We start from the raw sequence: 9,091 nt of genomic DNA, 5'->3' as shown, positions 1-9,091 counted from the left end.
CTGCAACCTTAAAGAAATAGATAACTTTTTATTCATAACACTGAGGGCCTGGAGCTCCTCCTTCTGCCCTATCAGGAGCGCTCCGGCCACCCCTGGCAACACGGAGGCTGTGGCGGCCCCAGGCGGCCCAGCTGCCCGACACGGGCGCTGCCAGCCCCGGGGCCGCACGCCCTCCTCCCCGGGCAGGGCTCAGCCCGGGCCTGCCGCACGCTGCCGCCCGAGGGAGGGCACGGCTGCGGGAGGGCGGCGGCAGCGCCGAGGGTGGGCGGGGCTGCAGCGGCCCGGGCGCGGCTCCCACTGCCGGGGCAGCGGCCGGGCCGGGCAGCGGGGAGGGACGCCGCTGCCCGGTGATCCTGACGGCCGCCTCTCGCAGGGGCCTCTGCGGGCTCTGCAGGCACGGCGGGGCCCAGCGCAGCGGCTCGGCCGCTCGGCTCTCGTCCTGCAGCAGCTGCGGGGAGCGAAGGCTCGGTGCAGGCTCTGCCCCTCGGCCGGGCGCTCCCTGCGCCCAGCACCGGCCGAGCCGGCCCGCACGGCCCAGGGCAGGGAGCGGCATGCGGGGCGCAGGCTGGCGGCCCCGGGGGCGGCGCTGGGCAGGGACACAGCTGCCAGCCCCCCACACTGGCCACCGGGGCCAGGGGGCTTCTCCAGCCCGCGGCTGGCGCTTCCAGGCTCTCTCCCGTGAGCAGCGCATTCCGGTTTGTCCAGCTGATTCGGGTTTGTCACAGTGGTGAGAAATGCAGCGCTTTCTTTTCCAAAACAGAAATCAAAGGAGACCAGGGATGACTTCAAGTCCTGCTCCAGTTTCTTTGGCCATACTGCAGGAAAATGTGGGAACAGAGAAATGGAGAGTAGGGAAATACAGCAGTGTCTCACAGAATAAAAAGTCTTGTTTCCTTTTTAAAATTTTCCGGTCTCTTGATAACTTAACAGTTTCAGTCTATCTTTTTTTTTTTTTAATTTGTTTTTTGCTTGGGTTTTTTGTTGATCTATGGAAATCTAGAATCGCTCCTCTGCTTTTTTGTTTTGGTTTTTTTTTTTTTTTTTTTTTTGGTATGTAATCTACATCATGACTGCCACAGTAATTTACTTACCAGACAACAAAAACCCTATGCACTTTGTGTGTGCACTGCTGGAACCTGTGTCAGCTGTGTCATGCCACTTGTGTGCCCATAAGATGTGACGAGGAGCAGCTGTAGTGGATGTCAAAGGAGTGCAAAGAGGGGTGGATGGAGGAATCAATTTGCATTCCTTAGGAAGAAGGGAAACAGAAGTACTGAGATAGGTTTACACCACTTCTGCGATGGGTTTCTGGCATATTGTGATACAATTATTTACAAGCAGGAAATCAGCAGGCTGCTGAAAAATGACAGCAGAGGGCTGAATACCCTAGTGCTGAAGGGCAATGGATTTAATTTGTCCCTACATTGGTAGGGATCTCATTCTGTGATAAGGTAAATAAACAAATTGCGGGAAAAATAATTCTGTGCAGAACCGCATTGAGACAATCTGACTGGAGAGGTGTCTGGATGTTGTGTGCATAAGAATCTCTAACCAAATACCAAATTCTCACTGACTTTCACAAGTGAATTCATACTGGATTTCACAAAGGCAGTTGTCAATGCTCTGCAGTTGAACAGCTTTTTGAATTAGGAGAAACTCACTCACTATTCTGAGCGGACTGCATTCTGAAAGTGCAGGTGAAAGAGCCAAAAAATCCCATCAAATATGACTTAGCAGAGCAAATAGAAGCATATTGTTGTGATTTTCCATTGTTCTGTAAAATTAGGATGACTTTTATGAATAATGATGAATTTCTGTTTATTGAACATGAGAAATTATTTTCTTCTTTACAAGTGGCTGCATAGATTGAATACTATTTCTATATTTCAGAAAGCTGTGGGAGAGCTGTGAAGAGTTGTGTTTAAATCACCCCTAAATCACTTCTAAATTGTTTAACTCATCTCCATAAGATAGGAAATTCTTTTTGTTAGAGAAGAGCTAACCATGTCTTTTCATACTTGAAATATCTGATGCTTTGAATAATACGTGACATTGGAATGCTGATTTTGCACTTGGAACCCAGATCATCTACTAACCTTTAGGGATATTGGGACCTGACATCCATCTCGGCAGCTTGCTTTATGCAGTAACCAGCTGCAAGCAGCTTAAAGAACATCAGCTGTGAGAGTCACTTCTAAAACTTCCTGTCTCCAAAGTTAAATTATTTAAACCAATACTATACGCTTTCAATAAGATGTAAAATGTGTAAGGAAGCTTTCAGAATGGCTTAGTGAGATATAAATTGACTGTGATTGACTGGAAATGCAACTAGGTGCTGTGATGGTACCTTTTTGCTATGGAAGTGTGAGCCTGTTGTTACTCAGGAATGGCAGACTTCATTGTCAGGAAAACAAGAGGTTCCATAGAGCAAGGAGTTTCCAACAGTGCAAACCAGCACCAATCATTTTGCAAGTCAGGACAGCTTTCAGTCATGTTTCTTTCCAAGTTTCATATTGAATGCTCTCATGACTGTTTTCTTTTCACGGACTCATCTGGAAAATGTGGAGATCTTGAGCAGTTTACACCGACTAATCCCTCAGGCTAGAACTAAAGCAGAAAACAATGCATGTGACAGACTCCTTAATCCTTTTATGATCTCCATCTTTAATAGGCATCAGGATGGCACACAAGAAACCTGACTGCAGAGTAGTCATGCATGCAGAGCACATGTCACTAGTTGCTCAAAAGTGGGCCTGTGGGTATTTCAGGCTGAGTGGGTGAGTGTTTTATATATCACATGCATGTGACAGCTCTCTTAATGTAGTAGGTGAATGCAGTAACTGATGTTCCACCACTAACATTTGTTTAATGCAGTCAAAGAAAATGTTTATTTTTTACATTATTTGTTTCTCTGTATTCTACTGTGTATCATAATGGATTCTGAAGGCCATAGTGACTTTTTCATCAGGTTGGTTTTTTTTGTTGTTTTTTTTTTTTTTTTTTTTAAGAGGTCTAATAGCACAGTTAACACAGTTGAATTATTTCAGCATGGAGGAAATTTCACTCCATTTTCTGCTTTCCACATTCATTCAGTTTATTGTCATCAGGTCCCAGCTTGATGTTTGGCAAACCAATCTCATTCCATATTGATTTGTGATGAGGCAACAGGGCAAAAGAAAGGGAAAAGAATAGGAGGTTGTTTACCAAAAGGTACTTTCCTAATTGGACTCTAGTGATGGTGTTGGATTCATTGCCCAAATGGATCCAGGGTGTTGGACTGCCTGGCAACGGAGATGGGTTTTTCCTATTAGTAGAGTTTAGTAGTGTAATATAATATAGTATAGCTTAATAAAGCAATTGTTCAGCCTGTACTATATTGTAATATAACTCAATAAAGCAATTGTTCAGCCTTCTGCAATCATGGAGTCAAAGCACATTATTCCCCCCTTTTGGGAGTCCCCTGCCACAATAATCCTATAAGGATTGATCAATGGCCTTTAACAGAAAAAATTAAATTAAGAATTGGTAAAGGAGCAATTACAGGTCCAAGGTCACATCACACCCATGAATAGTCCCTGGAATTCACCAGTATTCATCATCCTCAAGAAGACATTGGGCTCCTAGAGGTTGCTTCATGACCTGAGGAAGATGAATGAAGTGACTGAAGACACAAGACCTCTGCAACCTGGACTTCTTTCTTTAAAAATGTCACATTACAAAATGTGACTTTATGGTCTCATTTTTCAATGGGACCCTTCTGAGAGATATCCGTTGTTGAGAATAGAAGGGGTTTTTCTTCCCTACCGGTTTCCAAAGACTAGTTTTACAGTTTTAGGGATGATAGCACAAATTGTAATTAAGGTCAGAACAGGATTGTTCAGCTTAGCGAGTCAAGAATTTGCAGTTATCTATTTACCACTGAAAAAAGATTATCTTGATTGGGCAATGCAAAATTCTGATAATTTACAATATGCATTGGTAAATTTTCCAAGCATTTGTTCTGTTCATTACCTGGCTCACAAGTTATTGCAAGCAAAATTGAGTTTTAGAGAGGAACCTTTGCTAAGTGAAGAACCTTTAAATGCAATAACTCTCTTCACTGATGGATCTGGAAAAAGTCATAAATCAGTTGTAATTTGGTTGAACCAAACCTCTAAAACTTGGGAATCAGATTTTCAAAGAAGAGAAGGATCTCCTCAGATTGTTGAGCTTGCTGCTGTGCTTCAGGCTTTCCAGCTCTTCCCACAACCTTTTAATTGAATCACAGACTCTGTTGCTAATATGGTTAAAAGATTAGAAGGATCAGTTCTAAAGGATGTTAATAATGACACTCTGTATTGTTGGCTTTCATTTCTTTATACATCATTGCAATATAGAACTAATCCATATTTTGTCTCATCAGATCAGGGCTCATTCTTCACTTCCTGAATTTTTAGTGGAAGGAAATGCGAGAGCAGACAAACTGGGAATGGTTATTTCAAACACTTTGCAAACATTTTTGAACAAGCAAAACTGAGTCGTGCCTTTTTTCACCAAAACAGGCAATCACTTGTGCGAATGTTTCAAATTTCTAAAAGTCAGACTAAAGCTATCATCAATACTTGCCCTGACTGTCAGCTTGTGCAGCCTCCTGTTTCTACCGGAGAGGTCAACCCGCGGGGTTTGCAGAGCCTGCAGTTGTGGCAAATGGATATCACTAAATGCCCTTCCTTTGGTAAATGTAAAAATACTCATGTTTCAGTGGACACGTTCTCTGGTGCAGTTTTTGCTTCTCTTCACACAGGTGAAACAGGTAATCATGCTTGTCAACATTTTTTGCAAGCTTTTGCTTCATTGCGTGTGCCCCAAGAAGTAAAAAAAGATAATGTTCCCACATCTATATCTCAAAAATTGGCCACATTTTTAAAGGATTGGGCTGTTTGTCACATCTTTGTTATCCCTCATTCTCCCACAAGTCAAGCAATTGTTGAGAGGACACATCAGACATTAAAACGTATTCTTGATCAACAAAAGCGAGGAGTAGAGGTCATATCACAGACGAGGTTGAAAAAAGCTTTATATATTTTTAGTTTCTTGAACTGCTCTGTTGCAGAACCTGATACACCAATTTTTAGGCATTTTTCAAATAACACAGGCAAAATGGAAAGAAAATCCCCCAGTTTTAATTAGAAACCCTGGGACAAGACAAATTGAAGGTCCTTTCTGATTAACTACTTGGGGCAAAGGGTATGCTTCTGTCTCTACAGGTGATGGAATTAAGTGGGTCCCAGTGCAAAACATCAAACCATATCACACCCCAGAAGGTGTTGACGAGTCCAGGACCATAGAAGCAAATACGCAGATGTGAGCCGAACAGAGGGATCATGGGTCACACCTGGTGTTTCTTGTTCATCAGTGGCACCTGCAAACTCTGATTTTATGCTATTTAGAAATGTGTCAATTGTTGGTTTTGTAGAGCTTTTTTGGCAAAAGTGTGGTTTTTGTTTTGTGACGTTCTAGATCCCCTCTATTGGGTTTTCAAAAGTGAAATTTTTATTAAAGGTCAAAAGTAAAGTTTTTAAATTGAGGAAGATATGGGAGGTTCTTTTGCCAAAAATTAGCTGATGAAAAGAATGGAGCAAAATTGAATGATACACTGACATTAGTTGGTTTTAATTGTTTAACAATAAACAAACTAATGCCACATCCACCGCAAAATCAGTGATATTCTAACAGATGTTAACAGTGTTGGGCATGCTACCCTTTGAAATAGAGCAGCTGTTGATTTTTTTTCCTGGCACATGGACATGGTTGTGAGGAATTTGTGTATTGTCTTGCATGAACCTGTCTGATCATTCTGAATCCATCCACAAAAACATACAAAAGCTGAAAGATTTGACAGCTGAAATTAAAGAAGATGGTGGGTCCTGGTTAGATGATTTGTTCCAAGGATGGAGCTTTGCACCTTGGCTAAGGGAACTTTGTAAGATAGGTCTATATGTGTTGGGTGTTTTGGTAGTGATACTGTAGTAATACCTTGCACACCTCAGTGTGTGTCACAAATGATGGACAAAGCTATCAAAGAAGTGTTTAGCATGTAAGAGACATAGGCAGGAAATGGATTCACTGAGAGTTCTCGAAATCTCACAGAGATGGTGGATGAAGGTATTGACATGGACAAAAGTTTTGAATTAAGACCTTGGAACAGGTGAGACTTTTTTGAACAATGATTTGTAATTGCAATGAGACATGACTTATGCCCTTTGAACTGACTGGAGTTTCACAGCATTAAAATTGCTGCTTTGTAAAATAGCAAGGCTTAATGTGAGTAAAAAGGATGTTTTAAGCAAGTAAAAAGCAGATATACTATAGTAAAGCTATGAAATTCAAGGTAGTTAATAAATGACACGGTTATGAAGGGTTTTTTTAGTCAAACCAAGAGGGAGAATTGTGGGAATCCTTAAAATCAGAAGGTTTTGGGAAAGCTGCAAAAGGCAGGCCTCAAAGACATCAGAACTGTGATTAGAGCTAAGCAGCAGCCATAAGATAAGTCAGCAGCAAAATTACATAAGACGTAAAAAAGTAAGGACAAATAGAACAGTGGTCTTTGTATTAACGCTTGGCTAGAATAACTAAGCTACAGAAAAGTATATCTAGTGAGACATTAGGAACTTCTAAGCTCAATAATGGAGCTCTGTGCATTGTATTTTAAGGCTTACAAGTGGGTGTTGTATTCCAAATAAGCAAGCATTGTTTGAACAAAAGGTATCTGTGCTTCTAGGGGTTGGATAGAACTACTGTTAATATGCTTTTGCTTTGTGGGATTGGTCAAAAAAAGTTTACCTTTTTAAGGTAAGGTAACATTAAGTTCTTTGTGTGCTGCCGGGGATGTGAGCTGCTGGCATCTTCGTATTGTCATAACCATGTAATGAGAGTGGAAACCAAACAGTTGGAAAACAAACAGCTCGAGGTGTGTTCCTCAGCAGTCCCATCCCGTTCATGGATTGTACACAGACCCCCAGCTAGCAATGCTCTCCTCTGAGGAAATGTGGAGGGACATGGAGTTATTCAGCTTTGTGAAGAACAGGCCCCAGGAAGACTTTAGCTCCACTTTCCAAAACTTCAGAGTGGCATTGAAGAAAGTGGGAGACAGCTTCTTTAACAGGACCAGTTACAATAGGATGTGGTCTAATATTTTGAGGAATAGCTTGTAAACAAATCAAGTTCTTATGTGAACTGTCCATGAGGTAGGTAGACTTCAGGATGCTTGTCTGTGGTTTCCAGTGTCCACTGAAATGTATTTTAGGCAGCTGAATATCACAGGGTTATTGTACTGTTAATTATTTACTTAAGATTCAAAGATGCCAGTGTACCTTCACGAAAACCCGTTTCCGCCTTTTTCTTTGTATTATAAATAAAAATAAGGACAAAACGTGGGTTTTGAGCTCTGCCTGGGTCTCTTCTTCACGATGAGAACTTGAAAAAAACCTCTTCTGGATGAGGCTTTTTTCATTTCTCTCAATGGAAAAAGAGCATCTAGGTTTAATAATATTTTTTCTTTACCAGCCAAGTTCATGGCTTGATCAGGATCATGAGCTTGGTTGCAGGAGGTTTTTTGTATTTATACTTTAAAAACAAACTTTTACTAATATCTAGTGCACGAAAACTTTAGACATGAATAACAATGCAAGCAATCCACCCTTCTCCCCTTGTTAAAAGTTATACAATTCGTTAGTGATTTAATAGATGACTTTTAACTTTTAAAATGTGTCTTGGTTTGAAAAGACAAGTGTCTGCTAAGGAAGGCAGGAGCCTCCCCTGAAATGGAAAATGTAAATCACCTCCTTACATACTGTTATAGTTTTGAAATTAAGGGGGCCTCTCAGGCAAAGACGCGGGAGCAGGTATAACAGTTCTTTATTAGGGAAGAAAATAAAAATCAAATAAACAATGCGATAATACAAAACAACACTGACGGAGTCAGAATACAACCTGACACCTGTCAGTGATGGAGAGAGACGGGGAAGACTGACTCAGTGATCAGAATCCAATTCTATTGTGGGATAAAAACACTTATATATTATTGCAGGGAGACTAGTAATGTGTACTACAACGATTAGGTTAAAATCACATACACAAACTTATGCATGTCACATCTCTTGCTTGCAGAGTTTAATGGGATTTTCTTTTTCTGATAAACCTGTTTGATTTAATCTTCTTGCAATCTAATTTTCAAAGTTCCGTTTGCTTTTGCCAAGGCATCCTGTTATCAAATCTCTTTTGTTAACCAGGCCCAAAGTCCATAATTTGTCTTGTGTCCCCCAACATTGCAATATCTCCCCCTTTCCTTTCGACCAAAAATACTATTTTAGTGGCCTTATTAATTAATCTCTGCACACATTGAAAAGTATGATGATTAATACAATAATTATTAAAATTACCACGTACATGCCTATCCTAAAAAGAATCTTTTAGTTTAAAAACTCCAGCCACTTAAAGGCTCATCAGGCTTGATCTTTAAAAACTAAAAACATTCCTGATGGCAGCCACATTACTGGATTTGGAAAGGCTGCCAGAAGTGTAATTGTATCAAAAGTTTGATTCTTATACACAGGGTGATTGGGAGAAAGATGTTTAGACTCATTCCCTCCTGTGTATTTAAAATTAACACAAAAATTCAATTTCACAGAACCCAGGAATTCTAATTCTTGGGGCTCCACCAAGGGTGTTTCAGGAGGGCAAGGGATCCAATTTGATATGATTTGGTTTCTTTCAAAAATTTTTAGTGTAAATGTTTGCATAAAATTCTGGAGGGGCTATATTCCTCCCTAATATTTTGGTTTTTAACAACACATGTGCTTCTCATTATGAGCATGAAGATCACACAAAAGCATAACAATATGTAATAAAGCAATAAACTTATACTAAGTAAAAATAAATCAGAGAATAGATACAATCAGTATCTGTTGATAAACAGATGAAAAATAAATGGTGATTTCAAACAATACATTATCAATTTCTTAAGTATTGTACTATTACTTAGAGTCTGTAGTAATTGGCAAGCTTTATTTTTTTAAAGTGATGGCTTGGAAAATCATTTCCAGGTAAGATT

The sequence above is a fragment of the Passer domesticus genome, chromosome Z, assembly GCF_036417665.1.
Source record: "Passer domesticus isolate bPasDom1 chromosome Z, bPasDom1.hap1, whole genome shotgun sequence".
NCBI classification, from domain to species: Eukaryota; Metazoa; Chordata; class Aves; order Passeriformes; family Passeridae; genus Passer; species Passer domesticus.
This window is presented reverse-complemented; position numbering follows the sequence as displayed.